The sequence below is a fragment of the Emys orbicularis genome, chromosome 13 (assembly GCF_028017835.1).
Source record: "Emys orbicularis isolate rEmyOrb1 chromosome 13, rEmyOrb1.hap1, whole genome shotgun sequence".
Taxonomy (NCBI): Eukaryota; Metazoa; Chordata; order Testudines; family Emydidae; genus Emys; species Emys orbicularis.
In genome coordinates, this window is record NC_088695.1 from 17,367,805 (window position 1) to 17,390,289 (window position 22,485).

Here is a 22,485-nt window from a genome sequence, read left to right on the forward strand (position 1 = left end):
CAGAGCTGCTGCCCCATAGAGAACCAAGCCAGCCAGTCCCAACTCATTTCTCTGGCTCATGTCCTTTTTCTCCAGAATAGCCTCCCCAGCAGCTTCCTTAGGGCACCGTGCACATCCTTGTTCCTCAGCGTGTAGATCGGGGAGTTGAGCATGGGAGCGATAATGCCATAGAAGAGGGAGACCATCTTGCCCCGTCCTGTGAGTAGCTGGATGGAGGATGTGGATACATGGAAATGGCCATGCCATAGAAGAGTGACACCACAGCCAGGTCGGAGACGCAGGTGTTGAAAGCCTTGAGCTCACCCTGGGCTGAGCGAATCCTCAGCATAGCGGTGAAAATGTAGCTGTAGGAGACCAGGATGAGGCCCAGCAGCACCATGAGGAAGAGACCACTGACAGCAAATGCCTGGGCCTCATTGGCAAAGGTGTTGACACAGGCCGGCTTGAGCAGGGCCAGCATCTCATAGAAGAAGTGGTCGACCCAGTTCCGGCTTCATCGGGGCAGCCGCACAGTCAGAATTGGCCTGCAGGATGGAGTTGCCAAAGCTGCACAACCATACAGTGGCTGCCATCTGCAGGCAGAGGCAGCAGCTCATGATGGCTGTGTAGCGCAGCGGCTGGCAGATGGCGAAGTAGTGGTCGTAGGCCATGAGAGCCAGCAGGAGGCACTCGGTGCCAGCCAGTGAGAGAAAGATGTAGAGCTGGGATATGCAGCCTGCCCAGGTGATGGACTTATGGGCACTGCGGAAGTTCACCAGCATCTGAGGAACGGTGCTGGCGGTGTAGCAAAGGTCCAGGAAAGAGAGGTTGCTGAGGAAGAAATACATAGGGGTGTGGGTTCCAGCCACAAGACAGCGATGATGGCCAGGTTCCCCACCAGGTTCAGGATGTACAAAACCAGGAAAAGCACAAAAAGCAGCATCTCCAGGCGTGGTTGTTCAGAGACCCCCAGTAGGATGAACTCCCACTGGGAGCTCCCATTCCCTCTTTCCTCCTGCAGGTAGGAGGGGCAAAGATAAGGATGAAAGGAGCCCCAACAGACATACACAGGAGGGTCACATTCAAGAGTAGCCCCATTTGCTCTGAATGAACCATGCCCACTTGAGACTTTGTCATAGAAAATCTGGGCCAGTTGGGTGGCAGGTCAGATCCTTCTGCCAGGGAATGGCTTTGTCACAGAAAAGTGGTTCTGTGGCACTTAGTGACAAAGGAGGATCCATATGCCAGGGAATCAAAGTGTCTTAGAAAACTGGATCTGTGGCAGTTGCTGGGAGTAATATGATACATATGCCAAGAAATGGATTTGTCATTGAAAATTGATTGTAAGTTCTTTCCAACAGGGACCTTTTTGTTCTTTATTTGTGCAGGTCCTGGTTGTGACTGTGTCTCCTAACTATGACTCCAGTTTTATTCTTATCCGTAAGAATATTAAATCAGAGCAGTGGATCTGTGGCAATTGATGGCAGTCATAAGATACTGTAACAGGGCCCACCCTGCCTCCTGAGAGCCCTCTTGTCAAGGCTGTATCCCTACTTTGAACTTTAGGGTACAAATGTAGGGGCCTGCATGAAAACTGCTAAGCTTATCTACCAGCTTAGCTCTGGTCCTGCTGCCACCATTCTCGATGGATTCCCTCCCTGGGAAGCCTTGAGAAACCTTTCACCAATTCCCTGGTGAATACAGATCCAAACTGCTTGGATCTTAAACAAGGAGAGATTGACCCTTCCCCCCTCCTTCCTTTCACCAACTCCTGGTGAATACAGATCCAAACCCCCTTTGGATCTTAAAACAAGGAGAAATCAATCAGGTTCTTAAAAAGAAGGCTTTTAATTAAAGAAAAAGGTAAAAATCATCTCTAAAATCAGTATGGAAAATAACTTTACAGGGTAATCAAACTTAAAGAGCTCAGAGGAATCCCCTCTGTCTTAGGTTCAAAGTATAGCAAACAAGATAAGCACTTTAGTAAAAGGTACATTTACAAGCTGAGAAAACAAAGTAAATCTAAGACGCCTTGCCTGGCTTTTACTTACAATTTTGAAATAAGAGAAACTTGTTTAGAAAGATGGGGAGAACCTGGATTGATGTCTGGTCCCTCTCAGTCCCAAGAGCGAACAACCCCTTAAACAAAGGACACACACAAAAGCCTTTCCCCCCCCAAGATTTGAAAGTATCTTGTCCCCTCATTGGTCCTCTGGGTCAGGTGTCAGCCAGATTACCCGAGCTTCTTAACCCTTTACAGGTAAAAGGATTTTGGAGTCTCTGACCAGGAGGGATTTTAGTACTGTACACAGAGAGCTGTTACCCTTCCTTTTATAGTTATGACACGCCCCCCAAATCACAGATAGTGTTGGACGTTTGGTTCCACACTGGCTGTGATTTCTTTCCTGGAGCTCTAGGAGAAAACAGAGTTAATAAGACACACGTACCTTTAGACATACTACTGATTATATAAAAACTAACAATATGTTTCATTCCAAAAACAATTGTTAACCAGTTAACTCTGGGAAACTTTCCCGGGAGAGTGCATCAGCCACTTTGTTAGAAGCTCCCGAAATGTGTTGTATTTCAAAATTAAAATCTTGGAGAGCTAAACTCCACCGAAGAAGTTTTTTGTTATTTCCCTTGGCGGTATGAAGCCACTGTAGCGCAGCATGGTCTGTTTGTAGTTGGAAGCGCCGTCCCCAAACATATGGGCGTAGCTTTTCCAGCGCGTACACAATGGCGTAGCATTCCTTTTCGCTGATTGACCAGTGGCTTTCCCTCTCAGACAGTTTCTTGCTGAGAAACACGACAGGATGGAATTCTTGATCTGGTCCTTCCTGCATTAAAACTGCTCCCACGCCTCGCTCGGAAGCATCTGTGGTTACTAGGAACGGTTTGTCAAAGTCTGGGGCCCTTAGCACAGGGTCAGACATGAGTGTTGCCTTAAGCTGGTTAAAGGCCTTTTGACACTTATCAGTCCACTGAACTGCATTTGGCTGTTTCTTTCTGGTTAGGTCTGTCAGCGGGGCGGCGATTTGGCTGTAGTGTGGTACAAATCGCCTATAATATCCGGCCAAGCCTAAGAAGGATTGGACCTGTTTCTTTGACTTTGGAACCGGCCACTTTTGGATAGCATCCACTTTGGCCTGTAGGGGATTTATAGTTCCTTGACCCACCTGGTGCCCCAGGTATGTCACTCTGTTTTGGCCTATTTGACACTTTTTAGCCTTAACAGTTAGTCCTGCCTGCCGGATGCGCTCGAAGACTTTTTTCAGGTGCTCCAGGTGTTCTGTCCATGAATCAGAAAAAATGGCCACATCATCGAGATAGGCAACGGCAGATTCTCCCAATCCCACTAAGAGACCATCTACAAGTCTTTGGAAGGTGGCGGGTGCATTTCGCAACCTGAAAGGGAGTACATTGAATTCATACACCCCTGCCTGGGTGACGAAGGCGGACCTTTCCTTAGCGGGTTCATCTAAGGGTACTTGCCAGTACCCCTTGGTTAAGTCTAAAGTAGAGATGAATTGGGCATGTCCCAATTTTTCCAATAGCTCATCTGTGCGTGGCATTGGATAGTTGTCAGGACGAGTTACAGCATTTAGCTTACGGTAGTCCACGCAAAAGCGTATTTCCCCATCTGGTTTGGGAACTAGAACCACTGGAGATGCCCATGCACTGGTAGAGGGGCGGATTATACCCATCTGTAGCATGTCCTGGATCTCCCTTTGTATAGCCGCTTGGGCATGAGGTGACTCCCGGTAGGGTGGGGTTCTAATTGGGTGAGCATTACCTGTGTCAATGGAGTGGTATGCCCGTTCGGTCTGTCCTGGAGTGGCTGAGAAAATCGGTGCAAAGCTTGTGCACAGCTCCTTTATCTGCTGTCGCTGCAGACGTCCCAGGGTCGTGGAGAGGTTCACCTCTTCCACGCCACCATTCCTTTTTCCTTCATAGTACACACCTGCAGGCCACTCCGCGTCATCAGTTTCCTGGGCTGTAAACTGGCAAACGTTTAATTCTCTAGAATAAAAGGGCTTAAGAGAATTAACATGGTATACCTTAGGCTTTATGTTGGAGGTGGGGGAGGCTATGAGATAGTTAACAGCTCCTAGGCGCTCCTGGACCGTGAATGGTCCTTCCCACGACGCTTTCATTTTATGGGCCTGGAGCGCCTTTAAGACCATGACTTGGTCTCCTACTTTGAAGGACCGCTCTCTGGAATGTTTATCATACCAGGCCTTTTGCTCTTTTTGAGCATCCTTTAGGTTTTCTTTAGCAAGGGCTAAAGAGTGTCGGAGGGTGTTTTGTAGGTTGCTTACAAAGTCTAGAATGTTAGTTCCTGGAGAAGGCGTAAACCCCTCCCATTGCTGCTTCACCAACTGTAATGGCCCCTTAACCTCGCGGCCATACACAAGTTCAAATGGTGAAAACCCTAAACTGGGATGTGGTACAGCCCTGTAGGCAAAAAGCAACTGCTGCAACACTAGGTCCCAATCATTGGAGTGTTCATTTACGAATTTACGTATCATGGCCCCCAAAGTTCCATTAAACCTCTCCACCAGACCATTGGTTTGATGGTGATGAGGGGTGGCAACCAAGTGATTCACCCCATGAGCTTTCCACAGGTTTTTTATGTTCCCTGCCAGGAAATTAGTTCCCGAATCTGTAAGTATGTCGGAGGGCCAACCTACCCTGGCAAAAATGTCTGCTAATGCCTGGCACACACTTTTAGCCTTGGTGTTGCTTAAGGGTACAGCTTCCGGCCATCGGGTAGCAAAATCCATGAAAGTCAGTACGTACTGCTTTCCTCTGGGTGTCTTCTTTGGGAAAGGACCCAGAATATCCACAGCTACTCGCTGAAATGGGACCTCAATTATGGGTAGTGGCTGGAGAGGGGCTTTAACCTGGTCTTGGGGCTTTCCCACTCGTTGGCACACCTCACAAGACCGGACATAATTAGCAACGTCCTTGCCCATTCCCTCCCAGTGGAAGGACTTCCCCAACCGGTCTTTGGTTCTGTTCACCCCAGAATGGCCACTGGGATGATCATGGGCTAAGCTCAAGAGTTTTACCCGATACTTAGTGGGAACTACCAGCTGTCTTTGAGGATGCCAGTCTTCCTGGTGCCCACCAGAAAGAGTCTCCTTGTATAAAAGTCCTTTTTCTACAACAAACCGGGATCGGTTAGAAGAGCTGAGAGGCGGTGGGGTGCTCCGTGCCGCTGCCCAAGCTTTTTGCAGGCTGTCATCTGCTTCCTGCTCGGCCTGGAACTGTTCCCTTGATGCTGGAGACATCAGTTCCTCCTTGGACTGTGGACTGGGGCTTGGTCCCTCTGGAAGCGATGCAGGTGCTGGGGCTTTTTCCATTGACTGTGAACCGCTGTCCGCTGGTGCACTATGTGGTATTTCAGGCTCTGGCTGAGCCTCTTGGGTAGGGTTATCTGCTGCTTCCGCCAGTTTAGGCTCGCTGGTGCCCTCTGGCATTGGAGTTGTAGACGGGCTTGCAAGCGCTGGACTCAGTGCTGGCAATGGTTCTGGTGCTGGTTGCGTTGCCAGTTCCGGTTCTGGGACTGGCTTTGGCTGGGTCTCTGGGATTGGATCCACTACGGCTGTTGCAGTCGTTGGCAGGGGATCCGGTTCCACCACCTGGTTTTGGGTCTCCGGTAACACAGACGGGGCCCTGGTGGACGGCTCAGGAACAGGGATGGGGGTGAAAGCTTGCTTAGCCTGGCTGCGGGTGACTATTCCCACCCTCTTGGCTAGCTTCACATGGTTGGCCAAGTCTTCCCCCAGCAGCATGGGAATGGGATAATTGTCATAGACTGCAAAAGTCCACATTCCTGACCAGCCCTTGTACTGGACATGCAACTTGGCTGTAGGCAAGGTTACAGACTGTGACACAAAGGGTTGAATTGTCACTGTAGCCTCCGGGTTGATGAGTTTGGGGTCCACTAGGGATTGGTGGATAGTTGACACTTGTGCCCCAGTGTCCCTCCAAGCGATAACCTTCTTTCCGCCCACTCTCAAGGTTTCCCTTCGCTCCGAGGGTATGAGAGAGGCATCTGGGTCTGGGGATCTTTGGTGTGATTGGGGTGTAATGAACTGTAATCGGTTGGGGTTCTTGGGGCAGTGAGCCTTTATATGTCCCAGTTCATTACATTTAAAACATCGCCCTGCTAAGGTATCAGCGGGGCGATCTTGGTTGCTGGAGACTGGTGTGGTGGGGTGAGAAGGCGTCTGGGGTTTCCCTTGGGATGTGGGTGGGGTCTTGGGTTGTCCTCGGTGATAAGGTTTTGTTTCGGCTTGCCCCTTCTGATATTCGCTCCAACTGCTACTAGCTTTTTTCTTTTCTGTCACCTCCACCCATTTGGCTCCAATCTCCCCCGCCTCGGTTACAGTTTTGGGCTTCCCATCTAGGATGTACCTTTCTATTTCCTCAGGAACTCCCTCTAAAAACTGCTCCATTTTTACTAGGGAAAGCAGATCTTCCAAAGATTTAACATTTGCTCCTGATACCCAGGCATCACAATTTTTGTCAATGTGATAGGCATGCCGGGTAAATGACACATCTGGTTTCCACCTTAGGGCTCTGAACCGCCGACGGGCATGCTCGGGTGTTAGCCCCATTCTGAGTCTGGCCTTGTTTTTAAAAAGTTCATAACTGTTTATGTGTTCCTTAGGCATTTCAGCCGCCACTTCTGCTAAGGGTCCACTGAGCTGCGGCCTCAGCTCTACCATGTACTGGGTTGGAGGGATGTCGTATCCAAGGCAGGCCCTTTCAAAATTTTCTAAGAAGGCCTCAGTATCATCGCCTGCCTTGTAGGTGGGGAATTTCCTGGGATGGGAAGTGGTACCTGGAGAGGAGTTGTTAGGATGGTCTGATGCACCCTGCCTAGTCCTTGCTGCTTCCAGTTCCATCTCTTTTTCTTTCAGCTCCATCTCTCTTTTATGGGCCTCCTGTTTGGCTTTTTCTTCTCTTTCATGGGCCTCCTGTTTGGCTTTTTCCAGCTCCATTTCTCTCTTGTGGGCCTCCTCTTTGGCTTTCTCTTCTCTGTCTCTCAGCTCCATCTCTCTCTTGTGGGCCCCCTCTTTGGCTTTCTCTTCTCTGTCTCTCAGCTCCATAGCTCTCTTGTGGGCCTCCTCTTTAGCTTTTTCTTCTTTGGTAGTCATTTTCCTGGTTTTCTTGTGCTGGGTCACACCCCTCTGCAGTTGACTGAAACTGGGATGTACTTAGCTCAGGCTCCTGCTGAGTGCTGCTGAGTTAACAGAGAGTTTCTAACTAGCTACTTCCGAGGATGTAAAAAAGAAAAAAAACACAATTCAGCTTGTAAATTATCTTTACCAGTTGTTTGCTCATTAATTGAACCCTTCTCTTAACAAAGGACCTTGTTAAAAAAACTTAACACCTCTGCCTTCAGGCAAGGAGAGATAAGATATGCATCTACCTTCAGCTCTGCTCTCCAAGCAGCTAGAAGGAAAAAAAAATCTCTTACTGGCTTTTGGGTTTAAAACGATCCCACCGCTGTGCCACCATGTCAAGGCTGTATCCCTACTTTGAACTTTAGGGTACAAATGTAGGGGCCTGCATGAAAACTGCTAAGCTTATCTACCAGCTTAGCTCTGGTCCTGCTGCCACCATTCTCGATGGATTCCCTCCCTGGGAAGCCTTGAGAAACCTTTCACCAACTCCTGGTGAATACAGATCCAAACCCCCTTTGGATCTTAAAACAAGGAGAAATCAATCAGGTTCTTAAAAAGAAGGCTTTTAATTAAAGAAAAAGGTAAAAATCATCTCTGTAAAATCAGTATGGAAAATAACTTTACAGGGTAATCAAACTTAAAGAGCTCAGAGGAATCCCCTCTGTCTTAGGTTCAAAGTATAGCAAACAAGATAAGCACTTTAGTAAAAGGTACATTTACAAGCTGAGAAAACAAAGTAAATCTAAGACGCCTTGCCTGGCTTTTACTTACAATTTTGAAATAAGAGAAACTTGTTTAGAAAGATGGGGAGAACCTGGATTGATGTCTGGTCCCTCTCAGTCCCAAGAGCGAACAACCCCTTAAACAAAGGACACACACAAAAGCCTTTCCCCCCCCAAGATTTGAAAGTATCTTGTCCCCTCATTGGTCCTCTGGGTCAGGTGTCAGCCAGGTTACCCGAGCTTCTTAACCCTTTACAGGTAAAAGGATTTTGGAGTCTCTGACCAGGAGGGATTTTAGTACTGTACACAGAGAGCTGTTACCCTTCCTTTTATAGTTATGACACCTCTCATGGCCAAGTTAGGTCTGTGGCACCTAGCCTCTCTTTCTCCTCTTCAGACTCCTTAAGCAATCCATACAGTCTGTCTCATGGCTAACAGCAGCCCTACCTGGGGCTCATTCAATAACAGAAACAGTTCAAAACAATCCTCCAGGTCCCAAAAGAAAGCCCATCACAGCAACACAAAAGTTTATATTCAGCTTTGGGGTCTTCTACCACACCCAGGGCTCTTCTTCTGTCCCAGTCACCACTTCATAAAGCCACCACTTCCAGCCCTTCCAAGCTGGAGCTCAACTTCACAGCTTCCACCTCCTTTTCCCTTCTCCGCTGGCTCTTTATCAGTAAGAGGTGTCAGGCCTTGTCAAGGCTGTTAATGAGCCACAGATAAATGGAAGTAGTTCCCTCGTAAAGGGCTCATTCCACACTGACACATCTGGATGCCAAGAAACAGAGTTGAGAGACAAGGTAGATAAGATAATATCATTTATTGGACCAACTTATGTGGATGGAAGGGACAAACTTTCGAGCTTCACAGAACTCTGGAGAGTGTTCAAGTTAAATACAAGACAGGACAGAAGATTAAACATGTTGCAGGAGCCCATTTAAAATGAAGTGGGCAATAAACATGAAATGGGAAATTAACATCTCTGCAGTTGTCAGACAATGGAAGGTTATTAGGCAGCAGGGTATGTTACAAATTGTTGTAATGGGCCTGTAATGGTCCCTCACTCTTCCACTTGGAGGGAGGCCACTCAGGCTGGTCCTGCCTGGCCAGGACCAGAGTCCGCAGGACAGCCCCAAGCCCACAATAGGGCTGGGCGATCAATAGTTCTAATCAGGCTTTAGCCTGGTTTTGGGTGGCCCAAGCTTAAACAGAGTCTATCAGGGCTGGCTTTGGCTTGGGCAGAGCTCAGGCAACCAGCAAACAAATGGTCTTAGGTGAGCTGGCCTGGGCTTGAGGAGGTTCAGGTGGCCAGCAAGCAAAGCAGTCTCTGGGCTGGCTTTAGCCTGGGCTGGGCTCTGGCAGCCAGCATATAGGGGAGCTGGTCAGAGAGGCTCCTCTTCAGGGCTAGAGCTTCTCTGAACAGTGTAGGGAGTAAGCCACCCAGGGGTGGGCTGGTAGGGGGATGCACGCCCACCCTACTCCACTGCGTCCCAGCCCAGGGCCCTGGCAGGGGCAGGATTGGCTGCCCCTGTGTTGGTGGGGATCCAGCCACAACACGCCAACTGAGCCACCCCTAGCTCTGCATCCAGCTGCTCCATGGCTGCCCCATGGCCACTTCTTGCCACCCCAGGGTTCAGTACCTCTAGCCTCCAGGCCTCTTCTGGCTCCTTGGGGTACACAGCGGCAGGCACTCCGGGCCAGTCCTCGTCGGCATCTGAGGATCAGGAACAGTCAGGTGAATGTTCCTCTCAGGAACGCGGCCAAATAGGCAAAGCGTCCTTCTCCTCCAGCAGCTCTCTCCCAACTGTGCTGCAGAGCTGGCCTTTTATACTTCCGGCCACACCCCAATAGTTCTGGCAAGGGGGGCAGGGCGATCTAGGAGCCATCCTCCAATGGGAGTGTAATGGTGCCTCGCTCTCCTGCTCGGAGAGAGGCCACTCGGCCTCACTACAGGGCCATAAACCAGAGTGTCTGTTAAGTCCAGGGTTTTCAGTGTCTAGAATGTCACAGCCCCAAGGACCCCCTCCCTCAGGGGGTCCCATGGGGAGGCAGATCAGCCTTGTATGTTGCTAATGCTGGTGCAGGCATTGCAAAGCATGTCGGGAAGGGTCAAAGGTGTGAGTGTGGAGTGAAAAATTCTTTTGCAGGTTGCGAGAGGCCAAAGGGGGAGGGAGAGAGCAGAGAACGGGTTAACTTGACATTTCATCTAGCTCAGTCTGAAGATAAGACGCAGACTCCAGCCCAAGGCTGCAGCACACATCTGACTCTCGGCTGCCAGCCAAGGAAGATGGGGACCTATTCCACCCTGACCAGCCATGAGAAAGGAGGATTCAGCTGAACAGGACTGCAGGGGCTGCAAAAATGAATGCGACAGTGAAGGCCAGCGGGAGGGAGGGGGAAACAACCATTTTCACTTCCCTGAGGCTGGTGTGTTTTGGGAAAGCTGAGAAAGCCACGGAAGGCCAGTTTGGATTGGTACAAAGAGCACTAGGAACAGAGGTCCTTGAATGAAATGCTCCCAAAAGAACCCAGGACTTTAAAACCCTCCTGAGAGCCGAAGCAAGTTGGAGATCAACAGCGGACCCTGGATGACCTGTGCACAGGACAAGAACTCCCGTCCACCCTTCCCCCTCTTCTTCTTACGTTACACTCAGACTTGGCCAGCCTCAGGTAGCGTGGGTGTGAGTATGAAAGTGGGTTAGGGCTAGGGCACTAATGCTTTCTTTCTTCCTCTGAGAGACATGGGAGCATTCCCAGTGCTCACCGCTGTTACTTTATTATTTAATTATTTTATTAATAAAGCTTTAAAATTTAGTCACTTGGTGTGCTCCTCCATCTCCCCCCCTAAAGATACTGCAGCCTCAGCCTGATCAATGGTTCTCTATCTCCACCCAGGGTGGGACAAGAAGTAATGGCCTTAGCCTGTACTAATGGAGATTCAGGTTAGCTATTAAGAAATTTTTCTAAGGGCAAGTCTACACTTAAAAGGCTGCATTGGCTCAGCTGTTCTAAGTCTATTGGAGAGAGCTTTGCAAACCAATAAGACACTTGTCAATACTATCATGACGAAATGTGTGTAGCAACATTCTATGTAAAGTAATAAACATAAGCTGAAATTAGGTCTGAAATGAGTTTACTTGCAGTTTCTTGAACACAAAGGAGTCTAGCCAGGTGTCATCAAAGTCGATGGGCAATCACCTATCGAGTGGCCAGACTTAGGCAAGGAACGGGGGCAGGAACAACCCCATCTGCATTTAAACAAACAACAGCCTGGCACATCTTTCACCATGAGACTCCTTGTCTCCATCTTCACAGCAGGAATGTACTTTATCTAGGCATAACCCTCAATAAAATTCATTTCAAAGGGGGACTGGACAATAAAAGTGTGGGTCAGAGACACCCCAAGGTATGTGACAAGATGGTCAATATAGTATGGTGGGTCCTGCGCTTTTCTTGGTTGGGGGGGCTAAAATACCACCCCTTACCCCTGCTCTTGGGGCACCAAGGGCCCCACTAATGGCCCAGAAAGGTGGTAAAGGAGGGAAGCGGGGGAGGGGTCTGGGTTTGCTCCTCACTCTGAGTCCCAGCCCCTCTCAACCCCTGCAGGTTCTTACCCTCTTCTCCCTTGGGTGGGGTACCTTCAGTCCTGCTGGAGCAGGGTCTCCCTTACTCCGGTTTTCTGTTCCTCCAAGCCTAACAGCACACCTCCAAGTTCCAGTCCTCTCTCCTTCCCCCTGACTGCCTGAAGCAGGGGGTTTCATTAGGTTTCTAACAGGGCCTTAATTGATTACAGGTGCTCCAATTAACCTGTAGCAACCCTCCCTAGTCTACAGGGAACCACGCCTTAATTAACCTAGGGTTTATATACTTCCCTTCTACCACTTCCCACTGCTCCCTGGCCCTCCTATATCACAAGACAAACAGTCTTTGGGAGCCGATCCTGGCCTGAGGATTGGCTTAGCAATGTTACTGGGAGCATGTGGTAAGGGATTTCACCTTGAAACAAGTCCACTTTGTTAAGGTTTAGTACTAGGAAGTGATTTATTTTTATTTCTCTTGTAACCATTTCTGACTTTAATGCCTTATACTTGTACTCACTTAAAATCTCTCAATTTGTAGTGAAATAAACATGTTTTTTCCATAATCCAAACTGATCCATTGATGCATTTAAACTGAATTGTGTGAGTAACTCCTTTTAAAGTAACAAACTGTGGGATAGTGCTCCCCTCACAGGGCAACAGACCTAAAATATCTGAACTGCCCAGGAGAGGGCTGGGCAGTGCAGAACAAACATCTTGGGGGGTGGGGAGGGGGAGTTCTCGACTAGGAATGTGTTGGGGTCACCCTATTAACCAGGAGCTCAGATCTTGCCTATGGTTAACTGGATGTACTCTAGGTTCCACACTTCAGAGTCCCCACCCAGCAGACTCGTGCCCCCAAAGCTCATCTATCAACGGAGAGAAAACTAAGGACAGAATTAACTATAAAGCAAACTGGTTCATTAAACAGTGATTCAAACAGGTAACAGTAACTTATAGGACCCCCAGCAAAACAATACACAAATAGGGGGAGGGATAGCTCAGTGGTTTGAGCATTGGCCTGCTAAACCCAGGGTTGTGAGGTCAATCCTTCAGGGGGGCATTTAGGGATCCGGGGCAAAAAAAAATAGTTGGGGATGGGCCCTTCTTTGAGCAGGGGGTTGGACTAGATGACCTCCTGAGGTCCCTTCCAACCCTGATATTCTGATTCATACAAAAACAACAAGGAGTCTGGTGGCACCTTAAAGACTAACAGATTTATTTGGGCATAGGCTTTCGTGGATGCATCCGAAGAAGTGAGGTTTTTACCCACAAAAGCTTATGCCCAAATAAATCTGTTAGTCTTTAAGGTGCCACCAGACTCCTTGTTGTTTTTGTAGATACAGACTAACACGGCTACCCCCTGATACTTGATTCATACAGGTTGGCACAACATATTAACATAAAGTCAAGGTCCCAAACACATGAGAGCAAAGGTGAATTTACTACAAGTAAGGTACAGAGGTACACAGCATACTACACCAGGTTCAGAGGAATGGACCCACATCAGAGGGCATGGATAGAATACACCAGGTGAGGACACAGGGTTTCAGGTAAGATGATAAGAATCAATTAGCAACTGATAGCGGGAGCTATGGAGTTTGGATCTTCTTCTGTGGTCTTCCATAGATCCCTCAAAGCCTTGGCTAGGACATGTACTGAGGTAGCACAAGGAAAGACAGCCTCTCTTCTCGGGTGTGGCAGTCTTTTATACTCTCCAGTTACTAGGCAGAACACAGGCCATGTGACCATTGTTTTTTCCCCGCCTTAGCGAGAAAAAGGTGCCAATTGTTTCAAGAAGAAAGTCATCAAAATGGTGGACAAACAATAACTCCTTACAAACAAAATGGCAAAGTGCCTAAACAAAATGGAACTTACAGTGAAACAAGCTGCTGGTGTAAGAGTTGCTGGACCAGGGCTGTGGCTACACACAGACACTCAGGGCATGGCTACACTTGCAAATGTAGAGCGCTTTGAGTTAAACCAGCCTTCATATAGTGCAGTAGGGAAAGCGCTGCAGTCTGTCCACACTGACAGCTGCAAGCGCACTGGCGTGGCCACATTTGCGGCACTTGCAGTGGCATTGGGAGTGGTGCATTATGGGCAGCTATCCCACAGAGCATCTCTTCCCATTCTGGCACTGTGGCTTGTGGGAAGGGGACGGGGGGTGCGGGGCATTCTGCGTCCTGTCCCAATGCCCCGTGATGCATCGCTTCGCATCCCAGCAATCCCTCTGCTTCAGTCCACATTTGGCGCCATCTTTCGACGTTTTTTGTGTGGCGCGCTCTGTCTTCCCTTTTCAATCTGCGGGAATGGAGCCCGAACTGCTGAGGAATATGCTGACGAGTTTCACCAGCATGTCACATCTGGCAGTCGAGTTACTCTTTAACATCCAAACTGACAGTGAGGACTCTGAGGATGATATCGACTCGAATAACGCATAAGACACGAGATTGCTTGTGGCATTCACGGACAGGCTCAGCACTGTGGAACACCACTTTGGGGCTTGGGAAACAAGCACTGAGTGGTGGAATCACATCGTCCTGCAAGTCTGGGATGACAAGCAGTGGCTGCAGAACTTTTGGATGAGAAAAGCCACTTTCATGGGACTGTGTGAGGATCTCGCCCCCACCCTGCAGCGCAAGGACACGAGATTGAGAGCTGCCCTGACAGTGGAGAAGCAGGTGGCGATTGCAATCTGGAAGCTGGCAACTCCAGACAGCTACCGATCGGTTGCTAACCAGTTTGGAGTAGGAAAGTCTACCGTTGGAATCGTGTTGATGCAAGTTTGCAGGGCCATTAATTGCATCCTGCTCAGAAGAACCGTGACTCTGGGTGAAGTGCATGACATTGTGGCTGGCTTTGCACAAATGGGTTTCCCTAACTGTGGAGGGGCGATAGGTGGGATGCATATTCCAATTCTGGCACCAGCCCACCTAGCCTCCAAGTACGGTAATCGGAAGGGGTATTTCTCTATCATTCTCCAGGTGCTTATGGATCATCATGGGCGTTTCATTGACATTAATGCAGGCTGGCCCGGAAAGGTGCATGACGCATGCATCTTTCAGAACACTGGCCTGTTCAGGAAACTGCAAGCCAGGACTTTTTTCCCAGACCAGAAGATCACCAGGGGAAGTCAAAATGCCCATTGTGATCCTTGGAGACCTCATTTACCCTTTCATGCCGTGGCTCATGAAACTCTACACAGGGAGCCTTGACAGCAGCAAGGAGCAGTTCAACAACAGGCTGAGCCGGTGCAGAATGACTGTGGGATGTGCTTTTGGCCTTTTAAAGGCCCGCTGGCAGTCTCTGTATGGGAAGCTGGACCTGGCCGATGACAGCATCCCCGTGGTTATATCCGTGTGCTGTACTCTCCATAACATTTGTGAAGGGAAGGGTGAAAGATTCACTCAGGCATGGAACTCGGAGGTTCAACACCTGGAGGCTGAATTTGAACAGCCAGAGAGCAGGGCTATTAACAGCCAGAGAGCAGGGGCCCAGCGTGGGGCTACAAGGATTAGGGATGCCTTGAAGGAGCAATTTGAGGCTGAAAGCCACCAGTAATGTTTGGTGCCCTGCACGGCAGTGAAGTGCAATGGTTCCAATGTTAGTAGGAATCTCTATTTGCTATGCTGACTTGCAGTGCCTGTTGCTTTCCTGGGCTAAGGTATCTTTTACTTTATGCAATAAGGAAGAATGTTTTCAAAGCCAAAAAATCCATTTATTGAAAAGAAAATTCATTTATTGAAAACAAACACAACTGCTTGGGAAACACAAAGGGCCAGGGTGTGGGGGGGCGAACGGTACAATCACAGATTTGCGTATGTTCTGTTATCATACTCAGCCTTCCTGTCTGGTGTGCTGTGCAATGAGTGCTGCACTTCAGGATGGCTATACTGCATGGTGATGGGGGTTGAGTGCAGTGGGTAAAAGGGTAGTAGTTTTCAAGGCTGGGTGGTGAAGCTACAGGTGTTGGAGGCAGCTGGTGGTGATAAGAACCCGGATGTTGGGGAAAGTGGGTTGGAGGTGACATGGGGGCACAAGGGAAAGAGTTTTGGGACAAGGGCTGCAGGGAGGGGGCGGGCGCGGTAGTACTCCGCCTGCATAGCTACAAGCGCCTGGATAGAGTCCGCTTGGCACTCCATGATGCTTATCAGCCGCTCCATACTTTGCTGCCGGAGCACCGCGCTTTTGTGCTGGTGCTCCTCATTCTGCTGGCGGATCCCCCTTTTACTCTCCCGCTACTCCTGCGCTTTTAGATTCTCATTAAGTGACTGCTGTATTACTTCATGCAGCATGTCTTCTTTGCTTCTACATGGACTTTTCCTGATTCTTTGCAGCCTCTCAGCCGGTGATAAGACGGACGGCTGAGAGCTCAAGGTTGCATCTGTAAAAGCAAAATGCAACACTTAACAGAGGCAGCAGTGTTCACACCAGACAGAGCAATGATTCCCCCGTACTTAAGGAGGGCAAGCACAGTCTACACAATAGCATAATTTGCCCGTCCCAAAGCGAGTGCACATAACCCACGAGAGTCCCAAAATGGTGAGTAAGCACAAGGGCAAGGGGGACTGATTGTTTCAGGGCTGTACTGTCCTCTGGGTTTCTGTGCCTTGAGGAGAGCCAACAGCTCCAGGGGGCCCCTATACTGAACACTGTCCCCACATTTTCAACAGGAGTTCATCCTGGAAGATATCTCGCTGCTGAGGGTGACCTGGGAAGCAAGGGAGGGTCTTCTACTGCAATGCGGCTTCTGCCCTGCCCATATGCAGCTTGCCTGTGTGCAGCAATGGTCCCCCAACCCCTCACAGCACAGTGGCGCGGACATTATTAGCCTGACTGGGACAAGGACCACAGTGGCTCTCCCAAGAAATCTGCGCAAGCGCATTGCCCAAGTTCTGGATGAGACCTTTGAAGAGATCACTGAGGCCAATTACCGTGATGTGAGAGAGCACATCAGTGCCCTATTCCGCAACTAGGCATGCATGCAGCCCTAACCCTCCTCGCCCCAAGAGCCCGCACCGAATAACTTCCTTCCCAAAATAAAAGCCGCTTACGGGAACCTCCTCTGATGTTTGACCTTCCCCAAGCACCGGCCGCTGCGATTGGCTACCTTCCTCCTGGCTTGAAAACAGCTCCTGGCTGCATGCATCTAGGGATTCCGGGGTGTCTTTCTCCTCGTCAGCACCCTCACTCCCACTTTCCTCCTCCTGCTTTGTGAACTGGGCTCTGAAGTGTCCATGGTGGTATTTGGAGCGGAGGTGGGGTCACCACCCCCAAGTATCACATCCAACTCTTTGTAGAAACGACAGGTCGTGGGGGCAGCACCGGAGCAGCGGTTTGCCTCACAGGCTTTGTGGTAGAGATTCCGAAGCTCCTTCACTTTAACGCTGCAGTGCGTCCTGGTCATGGCCCCTTTCCCTTATGTCCCTTGATATCTGCCCAAAGGTATCATAATTCCTACAGCTGGGACTGGACCGCTTCCTCCACCCAAACACTGATGAGGTCCAGCACCTTGCCATTGCTCCATACTGGGGATCGCCTGGCACATGGAGGCATGGTCACCTCGAAAGATATTCATAGAATACCAGGGTTGGAAGGGACCTCAGGAGGTCATCTAGTCTAACCCCCTGCTCAGAGCAGGACCAATCCCCAGACAGATTTTTGCCCTAGATCCCTAAATGGCCCCCTCAAGGATTGAGCTCATAACCCTGGGTTTAGCAGGCCAATGCTCAAACCCCTGAGCTATCCCTCCCGCCTGTGCTAAGAGCACTCCATGCCTTGCTGAGCAAACAGGAAGGGGATTTTCAAAATTCCCAGAGAATTTAAAGGGCTGATCTGGCGGTTGGTCACCTGAGGGCAGGGCAGTAGAGTTCAAACTGATGACCAGAGTGGCTAGAACAGGCATTGTGGGACATTTCTGGAAGCCAATCAGAGTGCATTAACAGACCAGGGCATCCACACCGGCGCCGCGGTGCTCCAGCAGGGGCGCATCAAATGTTATTCCATGCACTGAGGTGGATTACCAGGAGCGCTCTAGCCATGGAGTCAGAGCGCTCTACGTGCCTTGCCAATGTGGATGCGCCATGAGTTAGAGCGCACTGGGCTGCTTTAATGTGCTCTAACTTGTAAGTGTAGCCAAGCCCTCAGGGTGTGACCCGCATGCTGGCAGGCTGCTTGTGAGTGACCCACTTTGGAAGCTACAACAGCAAAACATTGTGAGGCAGCCAAGGTTGCAGGGCCATGGAGCAGGGATTGTCCCTTCCCATCTGAGTCAAGCAGAGACAGTTCTCAGAACAAGTCAGTGCTGACAGCAGGATGCTGGGGTTACTGCACAGCAACATTATCTGGAAGTTACAGCTCTGACCCCCAGGACACCTGGGTTCTCTTCCCACCTCTGGGAGGGGATTGGGTTAGAGCAGGGGGCTGGGAGCCAGGACTCCTGGCTTCTCTTCAGCTATCAATTTTGAACAATACTTGGTGACTTAATATCAGGCCCAGAAGTGAATGGGTGGGGTCAAGACATGCTCAGGCACCCAGAATTCCCTTTGCTAACAGATATGGGAACCTGGAGGACCATTTATAGGTGTCTCAAAGCCACCAGTCCCCCCAACAAGTGGGAGAGGAATGTGTGTGGGGGGAGCCTGGGAAAACTGTGAATAGGCTGAAACTGAGAGAAGGGCCATTTGGGTTGTAGTTCAAGCAGGCCTGGACTGAAGAATTTTGGGGCTCTGAGCACCATGGAAATTGGGGGCTCCCCCCACCTTCTGTAAACTAAACAGCAAGGGGCCCCCTCCCCATACATACTCCACCAACACAGACCCCCGGATGCCCCTCCTGCGCCGCCTGATACAGACCTCACTCCACTTAGATACCCAGATGCCCCTTCCTCCCCTCCCCCCACATACTTCTCCTCACAGAAATACCCCCAAATTCCCCTCCTACCCCACATATATCCCAACAGCCCTCCACCAGATCCCACTTACCCTGACAGCCACCACACATAGCCCAGTGTTGGGATGGTGCTAAATCAGTGTGGCCATACTGAATGAATGGTGTGAGCATAACTTGACCTGACTCAAACATGGCTGAAGGGCTGCAGAGGATCCTGGGATCAGGTTCCCTTTAAGCAGAAGTAAATATGATAAAGAACTGGCAAAGTCTGTGTGTATGATCGATATTGAACCTATTGGTCGGCAAATATGGGCCATGGAAAAGTAAATATCACATGTATAAAGTTCCAACATGGAGCACAGGTCGACATGGTTGTAGTGACCTTACAGCAAGGACACCACGCAGAGAGCCAGAGTGAATGATTGATGAGTGAGTAAACGTGGGGTGATCTTTGTTCCGTACCACACCCCCAGCCCCTTCTAAAATACTAATTAGGTAAAAATTAGTAACCATACGCCCACTGGGCATGCTTTTAGACATATGACTCCTCTGAGGAAAATGAGTATAAGAATCAAGCAAAGTAAATTACTGTGGTTGGGATTCCTTAATTGACTCTTGAAGAAGCAATGCTGCCAGACAGAGTAGCCAAAACTCTGCTCCGTGAGCTTGAGTAGGACTGTGAACCAGAGGGGTCTCAAGGCGACCAAGGCCTTGCCTCAAGGGAATCCGAGACAGACCAAAGTTCTGAGAAGAACAGACCAGGAGAGAAGAAGCCATCTATAAAATTGGTAACCACCTTCCCTGTTTGCTAGGCAGGAACTGTGTGAGGCTAATATAGGGCCTGTTTGTGTGTGTTTGTGAGAGAGAGACTCATTAAGAGGAATGTATAGCTCTTAATGTCTAATATAGGAGTTAGGTGCTTAATATAACCCTTTACCACTTGTGTAATTCCATCTCAATAAACTGCTGTGTACTGAAGATAATTACTGTGGACCTTTTTCACTGGTATGACAGTTATCTGCTCCACCGGAAGCCATTAAAGATCCATTTCAGGGGTCATAGCGCCCCCTGTTGTCAACACCCAGCAGCCCTGACATGCATCCCATTCACTGCATCCCCAAACATCTCAGGCCCCTCCCCGGGCACAGTTTCTACAATCCCAGCCCCCCATCCCACCCCACCCCCCAAAACCCCCATTCCTCCCCAACTCATCCCACTTCCCAACATTCCCCATTCCCTCCATAGCCTCCACACTCACCCCATTATCACCAGCATCCCCAATTCCCCTCCACAACTCCCCTCACAGCCCCCAGCATTCCCCACTCACCTCCTGCCCCTCCCCAACACTCCCAACTCACCCCCAAACTCACCTCAGCTCCTCACTCAATGCCACTGGGCACCTCCTGGCCACTCACCGGCATATCCCCTGGCTCAGCAGTTTTTTCCCATCCTGAGAGAAGGGAGGTTCTCCCCAACCTGGCCATCCAACTCCGCTTCCTCCCATCACCTAGCCCTCACTCACACAATCCCGCGCCAAACCCTCCATTGTGACAGGGGTGATGAAGGGTGGGAGGGATGGGCTAAATCTGAGTGAGTGATGTTTTAACCTGGTACATAGAGTTGCAGGTGGCCCTGGGCAAGTGTACCAAGTGCACATTGGATAGTCCAGGCCTGAGTCCGATAAGTATGCCCTTCTGCAAGGCAGTGTGGTCTAGAGGTTAGACTGCTGGACTGGGCATGAGGGCCCCATGGTTCTCTTCCCACTTCCACCCCTGACTTTGGGCAAGTCTCATCTGCCCCCCCAAGCCTCAGTTTCCCCATCCATACAATGGAGAGCAGAATATTTGCATATTCCTTCATCAGGTACTCTCGGACAGCAAGTGGAGAACAAATCTGATCTGCTATTATCGGGAGGGGTTTGTGAGCCTATGAATTTGTGTGGAGGCTGGAGGGAGCTGACCTACAGGGCGAGAAGGGCCAATGGCCTCATTCATTGCAGATTAAATAAACTAGCTGGCCACTGATCTGGGGCAGAGGGATATGGAGTTTTGGACTAGCTGGCCAGTGATCTGTCTGGCACAGGCAGAGGGGAGGACTTTTGCCCCAGTGGATAATTTCTGTGATCTCAGTCAAGCCTCTCTCCTTCCTGTCCCGGCCCTTAGCTGGTAAGCCCTGGACTCTCCACTGTGTCACCTCAATCAGTTCCATGGCAGCTCCGTGCAGAGCGATCCAGCCCCTGCCTGCAACAGGGGAAGGTCTGGGAGCAACCCCTGAGAAGTTAGGCCCCCGGCGTGGGGTGCTGTTGCTCCAGGGCTCTTCATTAGGTGTCGGGAGGCAGCATGCCAGGCATTGTTAGCACGTCGGCTCCCACTCACAGCTGGAGGCTGCATCAAGAGGGGACTCTGGGTCTTATTAAAAACGCTTGCTATTTGTGACAAAATGGTGACGAGCCCACAGTGGGGCCAGACAGGTCATTAACATTTTTTTCAATGCCAGATTGAGAAGTGAATCGAAGTGTGTCAAGAGGGATCCAACCTCAGGGAGCGTTACATGTGCTCGGGAGAAGCGCAGCACAAAGACAACTAACAGGAACATACCAGTCCCCAGACTGGATCCCACGTGGGTCCTTCCAGTCCCCATCGTCAACGGTGGCCAGTCCCAGCTTCAGATGAAGTGTCACCACACGCTTCGTGGACAGCTGGGAAATTTCTCACTAACCCCTATCAGTCCATGATTGACTTACACCTTAGGAAATGACACCTCTACAAAAACATGCCCACACTGTCCAGTGTAACTGATCCTTCCCTCCCTCACTTCCAGTGTAAACCAGGGATGAAACCATCAGGCAATGGTGCTGAATCTCCTCCTGCCAAGACGTTTTCAAAACCATGAGCTCAGCAGTGATCTAGGAATGCGATATGGGGCCTCTTTTTCTCTAGGGGGTTCCGGTTCCGATCCAGCCCCAGGTTGAGGGGATTGGCTCAGACATGTGTCTATATCCTAGCATTCTGTTCCATTTAGGTGTCTGTGCTGGGCAAATAACTGGGAACTTTCCAGACTTAAAAATAAACTGAATACCCATCGGTCTAAATCCTGATGCTATCTATCTATGTATCTATGTACCTATCTATCCCCATACACCCCCTCTATCTATCTATGTACCTACCTGTTGTTTGCAGTTTTGTTGTAGCCATGTTGGTCTCAGGATGTTAGAGAGAGAAGGTGGTGAGGTAATATCTTTTATTGGACTAACTTCTCCATGTAGCTCGACAGAAGTTGGTCCAATAAAAGATATTATCTCACTAACCTTGTCTCAGTAAAATATATCTACCTATCCAGCCTCCTAACCTGCTGGTCTAGCTATCTAAAACTTCAGTCAGAACGGAGAGCCCAGAGACTGAAGTGAAGCTGGAGGCATATTTATTAACTCAGGCACTCAGCCTTCAGGTTGCAGAGGTGAGGTCAGCCGCTACAGGCAAAGTCAGTGAATGACAATTCTACCCAGAGGTATCAGAGCATAAAGGGAAGATTGAACCAAAAGCGTAACTTCCTTGGCTGTGCTTCAGTAACAAACTGTTGTAGTTAGTAAGGGTCAGGCTACTAGAGAGGCATGTGGACCAAGATTTACAAAAGTGACTGGTGATTTTAGGTATCTGATTTGATGCAGTGTTGCCAACGAAAGTCTCACAGTGCTACTTCTTCTCCTGAAAGCTGCAGCGCCTGGAAGAATGTGCTTACAATTAAAAAGAAACATTTCTAGCCCTCATGGAGATGGAGAAAAACCCCAGAACATGACACAAGTGTGATCTAAATCTCAGAAACTGGAAGGCAAAGAAAAAGAACCCAACAGTTATAATGTAATTAAATCTCACAATTTTAAAGACAATCTCACGATTTTTGGAGCATGATACATGATTTTTAAATGCTTGTTTTTCAGGGAGCCCTGAGCACTTGCCTTCTGAAAATCAGGTGCCTTTAAGGTGGCGATTTTCAGGATCCCAGTGCCCTTTGATATTTTGGCATCCTAGGGGAGAGTTTATCTTTCATCATCTCAGTCATCATTTTCAGCATCTCCCCCTGTTAGCCGGCCAGTTTCTGGACAGCTTC

At 49.5% G+C, this 22,485-nt stretch overlaps 1 pseudogene; it reads right to left on the reverse strand.

Moving 5' to 3' along the window:
* Window positions 1–56: 56 nt before the first annotated feature.
* On the reverse strand, window positions 57–16,894 carry LOC135887520 (olfactory receptor 2B6-like; annotated as a pseudogene).
* Window positions 16,895–22,485: the final 5,591 nt, after the last annotated feature.